The sequence below is a fragment of the Zonotrichia albicollis genome, chromosome 5, assembly GCF_047830755.1.
Source record: "Zonotrichia albicollis isolate bZonAlb1 chromosome 5, bZonAlb1.hap1, whole genome shotgun sequence".
NCBI lineage: Eukaryota > Metazoa > Chordata > Aves > Passeriformes > Passerellidae > Zonotrichia > Zonotrichia albicollis.
The window spans coordinates 18,884,469-18,897,575 of record NC_133823.1 but is presented as its reverse complement, the minus strand read 5'-3'; the positions used below and the strand labels follow the sequence as shown (position 1 = coordinate 18,897,575).

General features: G+C 38.1%; 1 protein-coding gene across 7 annotated transcripts in view; it reads right to left on the bottom strand.

Annotated features, from left to right (window-relative positions):
• Positions 1-13,107, bottom strand: part of BMPR1B (bone morphogenetic protein receptor type 1B) — a 231,235-nt gene that overhangs the window by 41,448 nt on the left and 176,680 nt on the right. The gene's annotated exons all lie outside the window — the stretch shown is intronic.

Sequence of the window (13,107 nt, the reverse complement as noted above, 5' to 3'; positions counted from 1 at the left end):
CCAGAAAAGTGGTTGTCAAGTTGCTATCAGGATACATAGGCTTTATCATAGCACATTACAAAAAAACCCCAGAAAACTCCCACAAAACCAAAACACAAAACAAAAAAAACCCCAAGAAACAACAGCCAAAAAAAAAAGCCCAAAACCACACCCCAAAAAAAACCCCAAAAAAACAGAAAAAAACAAACCTAAAACTAAAACCAAACAAACCAAAAAAGACAGAAGACTTCATAAACTGCATCACAGCATCAAAATTTGGTCCCATCAAGGAACAATAGCAAGATTTTCATTTCAAGGTAGAGTACACAGCCATTGAGAGCATTTTATGATCCTGACATTTGCTGCACAAGCTGGCTAACCACTGTCAAAATTCCCTGTAACTGTGATCCACACATATTTATATAAAACAAAGCAGTATTATTTAAAAACAAAACCACACAGATTAATATTTCAGATACTTGAAAGAATTTAGTTAACTTAATCTGGTAATCAGGATTTATTACAGATAATTTGGTCATAATATACCACACTTCCTCCATATAACATCTATAATTTCCATGGTAGCAAGTAGCTGTCAGAGGTGAGCAACAGATGCTGTTACTAATGTTTCTTTCTGATATTGACCTGTAAACATCACACATTACAGTCACAATACACTCCCAGCATTTGTACTGAAATGTTCTTCTCTACGAAATGATACTTCAGCTTCTGCTCCATCATTCCCTAATCTAATTCCACGTTTGGAAACTGGTGATGAAAAAAAGAGATATCTGCACACTCAGAACTACGTATCAAATTTCTTGGTGGAAGGTTTATTGCAGCTGCTGTTTACCAATGGGATTATTTCCAAAGAAATAGGAGCTTTATTCCTATGAGAAAATGCTCATAAGTTATCTGGATCTATATGAACTTTCAACTGGTTTCTTATAAAGAGCTAACTCTTCAAGATTCTGACTAAAACAAGTAGGACATTTAGATATTTGATAAGACCACAGAGTAAAATGTAAAAAACAAGACTTTACACAACAAAAAATCAAAATAAAAAAACTGCCTCCAATTTCCTCTTCCAAAAAATTTGCATGCTTTATTTTTTTTTTTTTTTCAAATACCTAATTCCTTTTTGGAGCCTTATACATGCTTTTTTAAAGCTATCTGATACTAGCAGGGGCAATGGCTAAATTTTTCCTCCTCCATACTCTGATCTGCTCCTGATTCATCCCTAGTTTAGAGAACTACCTGTAACTCTATCAAGACCACATGTACCAAGTGAAAGAGACAGATGATGTCTAAATTCCTGCCAACACAATGCTGAATCGTGGTCCTGCTAGAAACTGCTCAGTGCTCCTGGCAGCAATCACATTCCTCTCTTTTAACCCTCCGAGAGCATCCTGCTCATTCTGCCTTGTGTCTCCTGGAGCTCACTCATGGCAACGTCCACCAAAATCATCTTCAGAATTTTAAGTAGTTTTAAGTAAGAGTTGTAAGTAGTTGTAACTACTTATTTGAATTTGAGACTTCAAAGCTTTTGAATTTGCTTTTTTGGTACCCTGTGGCCTTTGCAGTGCATGTGGTGTTACCCAGACTGTGCTCTGTACCAGCCTGCTGCTCTGCCAACACAAAGCTCAAATCCTACTTCTGAGATAACCTGAAAACTCAGAAAAACAATGAAAAGCATGGGAGCTGGAACATAAACAAGACTGATATAAAGAGTCTTTAAGTAGGAACAGCTTTCATATACAACCAGTCACACACCTAGATGTTTAAATTTAATTATCTCTCAAAACAGTGGACTAGATGGCTGTGGAGACAGAAATTGGGGATACAGACTGTTTTGTATATCGCTAGCAGAACTTCACCTCAAACCACCAAAAGCTTCCTGCTAGATTGCCTGGTTTGCTTCTTCCTGCTAGATTGTTCTGGTTTCTGTTTGAAACCAGAACATAGTGCTGGCTGAAATACTTCTAGGGTGATATCCACCTCACAACACCTACATCTGCAATTTCCAATAAATACTCCTCTTGCAAGTTAAAAAATTCAGGAAAAGGTCATATTGACAAGCTGACAGAAGGTAGAAGAATATTAACCCCTAACACCATAAGCCATCATTCCTCCCCATATTATTTTAGTTTGATGCATAAGCAAGGAACTTTTGTTCCCAGGGTAATAATAATAAAGCATTACTGATGGGTGGTAAATCCACTTGACTTCTCTTTCTTTCTTTCCCTTCTCTCTTCCCAGAGCATGCACTTCACTCTATTAAAAAGGAAAGCTTACAACTCTCCATTCACAACTAAACCAAAGGTCAGGAAAATGTAAAAAAAAAAATCATCTTTCTTTCATTTAACAAATTTAAATGTGATATAAAAAGGCCTAGAACAAAATACAGTAATTGCCAGCTAATTATTTTCTCATCCTCTTCCAGGCCTCAACACAATGCCTTTGTTAGGCTGCCTGCCAGTGATTGGAACATTTAAATACACTGAATTTCTGCAAAGACTTTGTGTTGCAAAATGTGCTCTGATGGGCAAAACTGAAGCAAATATTAGAGCAATCTGACATTATCCACCTTAAAAGATGAGGGAAGGGAGAACACGGTGCGCTGCCAACTCCCCCTCAGGTTTGCGTCCATATTCCTAGAAGAGTTCAGTAACAGGAGGTTGGAGGTTAGAGGCGGCCAAGGACAAGTTTTGGTTCCCAATTAACACTACTGAGCCATGAAAGCCTTGTCTAGCAGGCGCCACCACATACAAACTATCCTCCCACTGCACAGGGCCCTTGCTCTCTGCAGAGTTCAGTGTCTCCGGGCTTGCCCAACAGTGTAAGCAGAGGGATCATTAGTTATGACTAGTAGAGTCTAGGAGATAATGTTGACTCTCATTTCAGGAACTATTAAGCTATAAACACTGCGCTGAAAGCCATTTATCTGCATTTTAAGATAAACAGAGAAGCTATTCAATTAAGTAGACTGCAAGAAATAAGCTACAGATGCCAAATCGAACAACTTTTAAACTCCGAAAGAGAAAATCCGTGCATTTAATAAGTGCAATTTTATACCAAGAAATTACTCACATGGTAGTTCATAAGCAGCACAGCTTAACCACCCCACCATGTCTGATAAAAAAAATACAAATCAAAGTGTAATTATAAAACAGTTAAATCCAAGCGATGTCAATTACATGCACTTACAATTTACAAGTTCCTACAGCAGTGCCCAGTGATGGTGTACAAGGTTACAATTTTCATACGGCAGTATTTACATTTTATCTCCACATCGCTACAATTTGAAAATGAGATGCTATTCCAGACCTCCACAAATGAGATAAATGCCTAAGCTGTCATGTTGAAATCTGCACTTGCTAAGGAGAACATTCTTCCTGAGATAAGCAAAAGTATGAAATTAATTTCTCGAGTCTTGCCAACCAACCAGATTTTTTAACTGAGTATTATTCATCTCTTTGGACATATCGCTATGCGATCTTTAAGATACTAACTTAAAAAAATTAAAAGAAAAAACCCAACCTCCAACCACAAAAAAGCCTACCCACTGAATAGTTTCCAGTATCCTTTAAAAAGGTGTAAAATACAAGGCATTCTAAGCTTAAAAAAAAAAAGAAAGATGGATTTTTTTTTCCCCCTCCCCACACAAAAATTAAAAACCTGATCTTTCCCCACACTTCCAGATGCCAGAGATTTTTGAGCCAGCTCTGAGGTCAGACAGGGGAACACACAGGTGCACCACGCATCAGCAGCTGAAAGCTTGCAAGGTTGTGCTGGAATCTGATCTGCCCCCTCTTCCCGCATTCCTGCCAGCATTATAAACACTCCCTGAGGAATAATACCCTAATACGGACTAATTTTCCACTAACAGCCCCAGCCTCATTAAACCTCTTCTTTATCAGCATTGTTCAAAGCAGTTTTTCTGGTAATATTGAACTCTCCTACGCCCATCCAAAGAGAAGAGAAACTCCTTTTATGTTCTCTCCAGTATCGTTTCTCCTACTCAGGTCCGCTGGCACTACACAATAGATTCAATAAAAATATTCAGTTTCATCACATGCTAGTAATGTCCTAAAGACTATGACATGGATTATGAGAGAGAGAGAGTCTGTTCCAATAAAAAAAGAGATCATTCTCCCAACAGGATTTTATAGATTTCTAAGAGTGACTCCTCCCAGCAATCAGGCAAGCCCACATGAATTAAGAGGACAGTATTCCTAAAGCAGGTGTTTTTCAGAACCTGCAATTCTTCACACTCCTTCAATGGCCTTTTACCCTTCCCTAGAAAAATCCTTTTGTCTTCAGCAACATCACACAGACCCAGTTAACATGAGCAGCCTTGCCACTACAATAATTTAAAAACTTCAATGTGCCATCACCCAGCTTCATTGTGGAGCCAAAAAAAGAGCTGATCTACACTCAAGCACCCTGTTAAGTAATAAAACCAAAGAGTGAGGCTATGACATGCTGAAACCAAAAGTGGATCCTCTTCCCAAGGTGATGAATACCCACGGCACCTTGTCCCAGATGCTCCATGATGCACCTTGCCCATCTGCAAGTCCCTGATGTAACTCTGTTCTTTTAAAACCATTTCTACCCAGCAGATGAGAATTTTATTACAAGACTGACAGAAGAACGCCATCTGCAGACATTCCCTCTTTCCCAGCTCCATCCAGACTATCCTGAATGGCCTTGAAACACAGCAGAGGATAACACAGTACAGAACAGAAAGGCAGCCAGAGGATTTCTGCCTATCCTACACAGGCTAATAACAATCCTGAAATGATAAAACCAGTTGTACTGCGAGTTGCTAGCTCAGAGGAAAACAGCAGACCAAACAGTGCTGTATTTTCCAGTGATTCTTTTGCCTGCTGTTCAAAATACAAACACCCATGAGAGACTGCCAGAAACATGGACACCAGGAAAAGAAAATGCAGGCAAAAGCACTGGGGGAAGGCAAGCCATGCATCCATACTCTTTCTACCAGCTTAATTCCATCAGGCTGGGATATTTCAAAAGGAATATAAACAAGCAAATAGATATTGTTTATATATTATGTATAGAAGACACATATTCTATCTAAATGCAACATATATCAATAAATATTAACCTGTTAGGGCTCAAAACTGAGGAAACACAGACTTAGTTCCACTGAACAAATCACTGTGGAAATGAACTAATTTGAAAATTGAAAATATTTCAATAGAATTCAATAAGATAATGTCAATACAAGCAATGTAAGTATGAGAGCTGTGGTTCTCATAACCATTTTTCTCATGTGCACAATGAACACAAGGCCGTGGTGTAACATTTTGTTCACATATATTTGATTATAAAATAAGGCACATAATCATAAAATAATGATGATAAAACAATGTTTCCCATATTTTATTATTCTGTTCTTCAAATCACTCTTCTTTCTCATTTTTCCTCAACCAAATTCATTCAAAGTGTTTTAAAGACTTAATTTTTCTCCTTTTTTAATGTATTTCTTTTTTCAATTAACCCATTAAAATTGAATTAGAAACTCTGACTTTAGCAAAAACCAAAAAGAAGTTTTAACTAATGCTAACAAAATACAACAGTGTGAGTCTTGTAGAAACTTCACTTTGAAAGAAGGTAGTTATGCTCACCAATATGGTTTTAAAATACTGAAATTATTTTTTCTTTCCCTTTTCTTTTTTTAATCTATTTAAAAGAGATTAAAATTTTCATCCAGCTAAGTTTCATTTCTTTCAGCTCCAGTCAATCTCTAAAAATACTCCAAGGCATAAGAACAAGGGGCCTACAGCAAGTATGTGTTTCAAGCTGAGATGCTGTGTAGTTTCAGAGAGAAAGAAAAATATTTTCCCAAGCTTTCAACTTCTCATTTGTATAAAATAGTGTATTTTATAGCTAGGTAAAGATGTAAAATTAAACTTCTTCAGTAGTGTAATGCACTGTAGCTCACTACAAATACTGCTAACATACCTAAATGCATGAATTGTGCAACATTTTCCATCAGAATATGAAAGGAAATAGATGCTAAATATAGGGTAAAAGAATATAAAAATATAAGCTTTCTTCCATAAAATACCAGAATTCTTAAAGAATGTGTTGGTGGTCAAGTCTCACAAATAAGAGTTTGTTTCCATGCTACATCCTGACTATTGGTTTGATCAACCTTAACTAAGAAATAAGGAAAAGTATTTGGATATTCTGTAAATAAGCACAAGGATTATTATTTACCCAAATAATAAAGTTACCTGAAATTATCCCTCTCAGCTTGTATTTCTTATTGCTGTTCTTTTAATGCACCACTGCTAAATCAATTCTCTACCCAGTATTTCAATAGAGGAATGATTTGCTGAAGTCCTTTCCCCAGGGGGGACCATACCAGATAGAAAAACCATTATCACTGAGTTCCAGTCAGATAAAGAAGGAAAAGAGTAAAAACCATTTTTAAAGATGAATGTGATTATTATAGACATCCACACTTTTCTACATGTAATATTTCGTATTTCTACAGCGCTTTCCTTTTCAAAGTCACTTCCCCTTGGACAGAATCCGGTGGACAGAAGTTCAGTCTCTGTGAGTTAAAGAACCAGATTTATCTGTATGTCCAGACAGTGGAAAAACCCTTCCAAAAAGGGCACTTGATTCCCTCTAACACAGAATTCATGTTTTTCTCCCTAAATTACTACCATGCTCAAGGAAATACATTTCAAAGATTTAGTAACACATTCAGCAAAAAAATCAATGTAAACACTTGAACATGCATGACATCAGAAAATATGTCAGATTTAGTTATTTTCTTCTATAAAATACACCACAGTTAACTAATCTTACCCAAAAAATGTTTCTTTAGAACACTGCAGGCCCCACACTGGAAACACCTACTTTGCCTGCTGAACATGGATGTGGAACACACATGGCACAGACCCAGGAGCAGCAATCAGAAATTCAGCCGCAACTACGACTGATGTTTGCCAAACGGAACAGTGAGGCACGGCTGCAAGAGCCTCTCCAGGAGCAGAGCCACAAGGCATGCTTTCCATCAGCTGGGCTCTACCAAGAGAAGTCAGAGGGAGTACTGCTGGGGAGGAAATGTCATCATTTCTCCGTTATCTTTGTCTTGTAAGTTAGCTTAGAACTGGAGCTTAAAACCTTGCCTCCATACGTGAGAAAAACACGAAGCTCACATCAAGACTAGGGATGGAGAAGTGTTGGTAGGCTGAACACAACTTCTCCACTAAATGTTAGCCACCTAAAACAAGTAAGAACAAACCTTTTAATAGCTACTTGAAAGACTAAGGTTAATAAATTTATGTTCAGAATTGTCTAAAATACACTCTGAGAGAAAAAAAAAAATAAATCTTGTACTACATATTTTTCTTACTCAGCAATAAAATTTCTTATATGAAAGTCATTGTAATAAATCAACAAACCTAAGAAACTGCATTTAAAGAAAGGAGAAAAAGAGGAAGAGTTAAACACAAAACCAACAGAATTACAACTTCATCATTTATTCTACATCCTCTTGGCTGCAGTTTCAGTAGGTGACACATTCAGGATAGAAACAACCCTACTTCTTCTCATCAGTACCATCGATGTGAGTTACCACTGGGCTGACTCAAATCCAAAGCTTGCTCTGCTTCAGGAAGGAATCAGTGATTTTTGTTTGTACAACTTTAGGACAGGGAACAATCTAAAATTTTCAAACCTTCAAAAACACTAAAGTTATAGAATGAAATTCCACACTTTACTGCAAGCATTTTTAGTTTTGCCATCACCTGCAATGGGTTTAGCATTTCAAGGAAAGATATTACCTGCAGAGAAATCCTCTTCCTGTCTCTGTCAGTTAGAGAAAGTCAATTAAAAAAATTATGTAGTGAAGTGATTCCCCTGCTTCTTTCCTGTATCTTAGCTCCCACTGAAAATAAATTGAGTTATGATGTTAAAAATTAAGGTGAAATAAAGAGCAGCATGCACTGCAATAGATTTACAGGGTCCCTCTTGGGTTCACATTCATTGTTCTGTAACCCATGAAATACTAAGGAGCCTTGGGAAGAACCCAAACCTTAACCTAAACTTAAAAACCTCACACCCATTAAGAAAGAGATGATTAGGAACAATAGTATTCTAGCATCATATTTCTGGTTTCCTTCACTAGTATAAAATGGTTTCAGATTCAGCAATAATATTAATCAAGTGTTTTAAGACCATTTTTTTCCTTTTCCTGCAAAGTTTCTCCTTCTTAGCACTCTCAGGAGTATTTGCTTCTGCCAAAGGTAAATTCAGTTTCTGCCTGTAACAATTATGCAAAATGAGGCTCAGCACACTTCTAGCAAGGAACAGCTGTACTTTATATAGATCATTGTATAAGAACAGTTCAAAATACTGCCAAATTAAGGGTGAAAAAACCCATGCTTTTCAAACATGCTTACAAGAAATGAGCATAATCATGTTACTCCACCTGTATGTTGTATTACTCACAGAAGTTCAAAAAATCAGATTTCTTCTTTTTTTTTTTTTTTTTTTTTTTTATACTTCTTTTAGAGAGCTGTCAAATAAAAATATGTGAACAAGGGCGGGGGGGAAAAAGGCAGCCCACTGAAAAACAACCAAAAATCACACATCTTAGAGATGTGGGGGGAATGGGGAAGAATCTGTTAAAGAACAGAGGCATTAGAAAATTTCCTTTAGAAATATATTCTCCCTATCCCTGAAGAATTTCAAAGTTTTCCTGTATGCCGATATTTGTTGCTTAATTTGCCCTACAGCAGACACATATCATTCTGCCAGTGACTCCTTTCTGTCCCTTTCACCCTTTTCTATGAGAAAGTCAGCACAATACTCCTTCCCACTTATCCCAGCAGAGGATATCCAAAATCCTCCAGATGACATCACAGGTCTGTCTGACAGGTAGGACCCAATCTCTCCTCAATAAAGCCAGCCATAGATTTTAACAGGCTCAGCTTTCTCTCAACAACAGGTGTCCAGGGGTTCATGCAAGGAGAAGAGATGGAGGACAATGTGCTCAAGCTGTTAGCCCTGCTTGTGAACTTCTCAACCCACCCTGCAGCAATCAGGGTATCAGCAAAGGACTCCACTTCCACAGCAACACCAGCTAGGGAGCAGTTCTTGCCAAAAGAAACACCCCTGTCAAAATTCCTCTGCCAGCAGGGATGTGCAGGTGTTTCCCCACTCCTCATTTTGCAGCCCATTGGTTGAGGGACCTCTTCATCTTCTAGACCCAAATCACATGTGCTGGGAGTTCCCCAAGGTGCAGAGATTATTGTTAAAGAAAAACAAATGATGGAAATTGAAACCTAAATAATCCGATTTAGGCTGTAAAGAAAGAAAAACTGGTGGCTGGTAGAATTTGGGCAGGTGTCCTCTCCTCCCATTTAAGCCATCAAAACCTAGTCACAAAGTTTCCTCCCACATAACATAGATACAATGATACCGAATCATTTTCTGGACTCATCCTTCCAAAATACATTTGGAGTAATATTTCTAAAGCATCTTTCACTCTTCTTTGCCTATTAGCACTTACAATCAGGCACTAAGGGAGAGGTGACACACTGTACTACCATGGTTTGCATTCATTTTGTTTTTTGCACTTTGTGTTTATTAAAGTTATGAGTTAGAAGCAAGTCTTTTCTTGCATGTGCCCTAGGACACAATGTCTGAAACACTTTACTCTGGGTATTGTTTTGATGCCTCTTGCCAACGCCAGACACAGTGATGCTCTTTTGCCAGCTGTGGTCTGCAGGATGCCGGTTTAGAGCCTTTTTCCCTCCACAAAAACCCATCTAAAGCACATCTTCTCTATCCTCCCATTCCAAAGATGCGTGTTTCAGGCTGCAGTGGATTTTCTCCTTTCAACCAGCAGCTCTGTGACACAACCCAGAGGCTGAAGGAGATGTAAACTATTTACCCTGCCTCGGTGTAGGTTATTTTTGCAAGCCAGCAGGCCAGCCTCCCCGGGCCGTGTTTGTTTATAAGGCAGGCGCTTCCCTGCAAGGAGACGCCTGGGAGTTTCTGTTTGAGGAAAGCCACGGAGTGATCTGCATTTCTGGCAGGGGAGATGCTTTGTTTAACTTGAAAATAGCTTCAAAAAGCAGCACAGCAAGTGCATTATCCGCGAAGAACCCGGTGCCACCAATAATGCTGCCATTCAAGTGACAGAGGACACTTCTACAGAGAAGTTCAAATGGAAGCACAAAGCAACCTTGAAAATTTCCCAGTTAAAATGGGGGTGAGCTGGAGTCACATGGAGGCTGGGTACTTTCTCTCCCTCCCTCTTTTTCACTCTCACCTCTGTAATAATTCTCCCTGGATGGTCTCTCTTGTGGGTCATTATGTATTTTGGGGGGCTTTTGTCTGTTTATTTGTTTGAGGAGTTTTTTTAAATAAAACAGGGGTGCCAAACCTTCAGAATGATTGTGTAACGAATTTTCACATTTGGAGACCACTAAAAATAAAAATTGGAAATAAGCTTAAGTAAGTTACTGAAGCTTCCTCCAGCTCCAGTCAACCTGTAATTTTGAATGCATATTGTTCAGATCACATGATTTAGTTTATTTTCTAGATTATTTACTCCTTGTTGAAATCATTGTATTTTGGGTTTTGTTGCTTAGAGCTAGGTCAGTGTTTACATGGAAATGTTATTTTGAAAGAAAAGTATTTACATTTTACTGAGAACAAGTTGTACTCACACAATTTCAAAAATCCTGCACTTATTTAGTTGAAACTATTAGTCAAGTGTAACTCAAATTTGTGAGTACTTTGGGCCCAAACCCAAATATTTTTCTGCTAGTCTTTATTTTCTTATGCTTTTTAATTGTTTTAAATTTTAAACTCTATCCATCGTATCACTTCCCAGTTTTCTGGGAGAAAAATTCGGACTAATAATGAAAAAAAATTATTGGGAATTTCCTATTCTATCTATATATTTTAATAGGATGCTAAGATCACACATTAGACAAAAAAGAAATGCAAGATAAAGCCAAGTAAAGTGTATTTTCCCCCATAAGTGGAAATGCTGAAGTGTCAGCACTTAGAAATTTTAAAGGCAGTCACATGACATACTGAGACAGTCAAATATCTACAATTATGATAAAAACTCACAAAAGCCCTATTTAGATGTGAAAATAAAATGATCTGCAGGGCCCTAGTTAAAACAAGTCAGCATTCTACCATCCTCTTGGTATTCAAGACTTTGTCACAGTAGGCAGCAGAAATTTGGGAAAATACCCATTCCACAAATTCACCTCAGAGCTTTGGTCTCACAAAGGTATTAATGATTCACTTAGAAGTAATTCTGTGTTTTAATAAGGCTTAATGCAAACCACACTCTTTTCTTTTTTTTTTTTTTTTTAATATGTAAGGAGGCTGCTATTTCACACTGATGATTAAATCCCAGGGGTGAAAGAAGGGTTTCAGCCACAGCTGGGGCCAGCCCTGCCGGATAAAAAGTATCACATAGGACACAGCACATATTTCCCACGGAATCCCAGAAAAGTGGCATTTTGAGAGGAAGGAATTGTCTAGCAGCTCTCCTTCAGTAGCAAACCTCACTCAAGCCTTTTCAAAACATTCTACTGTGTGAAGGCTGATTGTGCTTCTTTCCATTTATTTATTAAGAGACAGCAACAAGGAGAGAAGGAAATAAGTAACATAAAATACAGGTGGGATGTAGAAGCAAGGCTGGCTAAGGACTGTGTCCCTTCTCCCACTGCTGTGTTGCATTGTGCACTGTGTCACACACCATACAAACTTCTTAGGGCAGCTCGATTTCACTTCCACCACAGCTTCACTTCTATTAGCACAGGGCTGCTTGAGCTTAATACTGAAGAAGAAGGTTTAAAGATGCCTTTCAAACCCTGCATGGCTCTCTGTACAACAGAGCTACAAGCAAACACAGTCTGCATTTGCTAGTAAAACAACTGTAAGCTACAGCATCAAATATCAGACAAATTCAGCACTGATTACATGGCAGTCCTGATGTGTAAGTCTCTACTAAGCCACAGGGCAGCCTTAAGAAAAGCTCTCCAGTTCTGGCAGCAAGCCTCATCCCCAGTTTGGACTTTTAAGGGTAATTTCAGCATGCTTCACATAGCACGCTACTGTTAACAGCCACTCCTTCCCCGTCCCCTCTGCTCCCAGCCCACCTGGCAGGGTCATTACTTAAACCAACAGAAATACATTTTTCAGTAACATTTTCAGGGTATTAAATATCTTTTCAAGATCAGAATGCATCAGATGCCCAGCTTTTTTTCCCCCTGCCTTTCAACAGTTAGTGTTCAAAATGTCAGTCATGAGCAACACTGTGTAGGGTATTTTGCTGTTAGTACAGAACAAATATTTAGGTAGAGAACATGTAAAATCTATGGGGCAAATCTTAATTGCTACCGACTGCAGACAGTAGTGCTGCAAAGGGAATCTACAGGTTTACTTTGAATGCTGCAATATATTATTCTTCATAAATATTTGCCTCTGAAAAGAGGACCAACTCATGCAATGATCTTCATTCTCCACAGAGATCTGTACTTTGCACTAGTATATCCTGCTAGGATAAGACTGGATGAATGTTGTTCCCCACAGAATAATCTGAGAAGGTTGAAGAAAATCTCACTAGAATTAGAGTGAAAAGTTGCCAAAAACCACCTAAAAGAAAACCCCTCTTTATTGACCAGCTCAGATATTAACCTTCATTTATGTAACTTTAAATGGAAATTATAAGCTGAAAACTGGTGTTTCTAAGTAAAATGCCCATTACAGTAGAATTATAAATGAAACTTGCTTACACTGGATATGTGTCTGTACTTCAACCGTCTTTGCAAACTGTGTGGAGAACAGCAGTGAAGATGCAGAAAAGAACAGATTCCATTTTTTATGTTGGGGGTTAGTTTCAAGTGTTTGGCAGTAGGATTTACTTCCAAGCTCCATAGATCAGAGGCAAAACAGCTATTTGAATTCTTTCTCCATTATCACCTTTCTGTCTCCCAGAAGCTCACCTTAATTCATTACCAGAAGAAAGACAGAGGTGAAATCCTCTCACTCAAAACACTGCCTTTTGTTTCCTGCAATACACTGGGATTACTTTTGTGCGAGGACAGAATG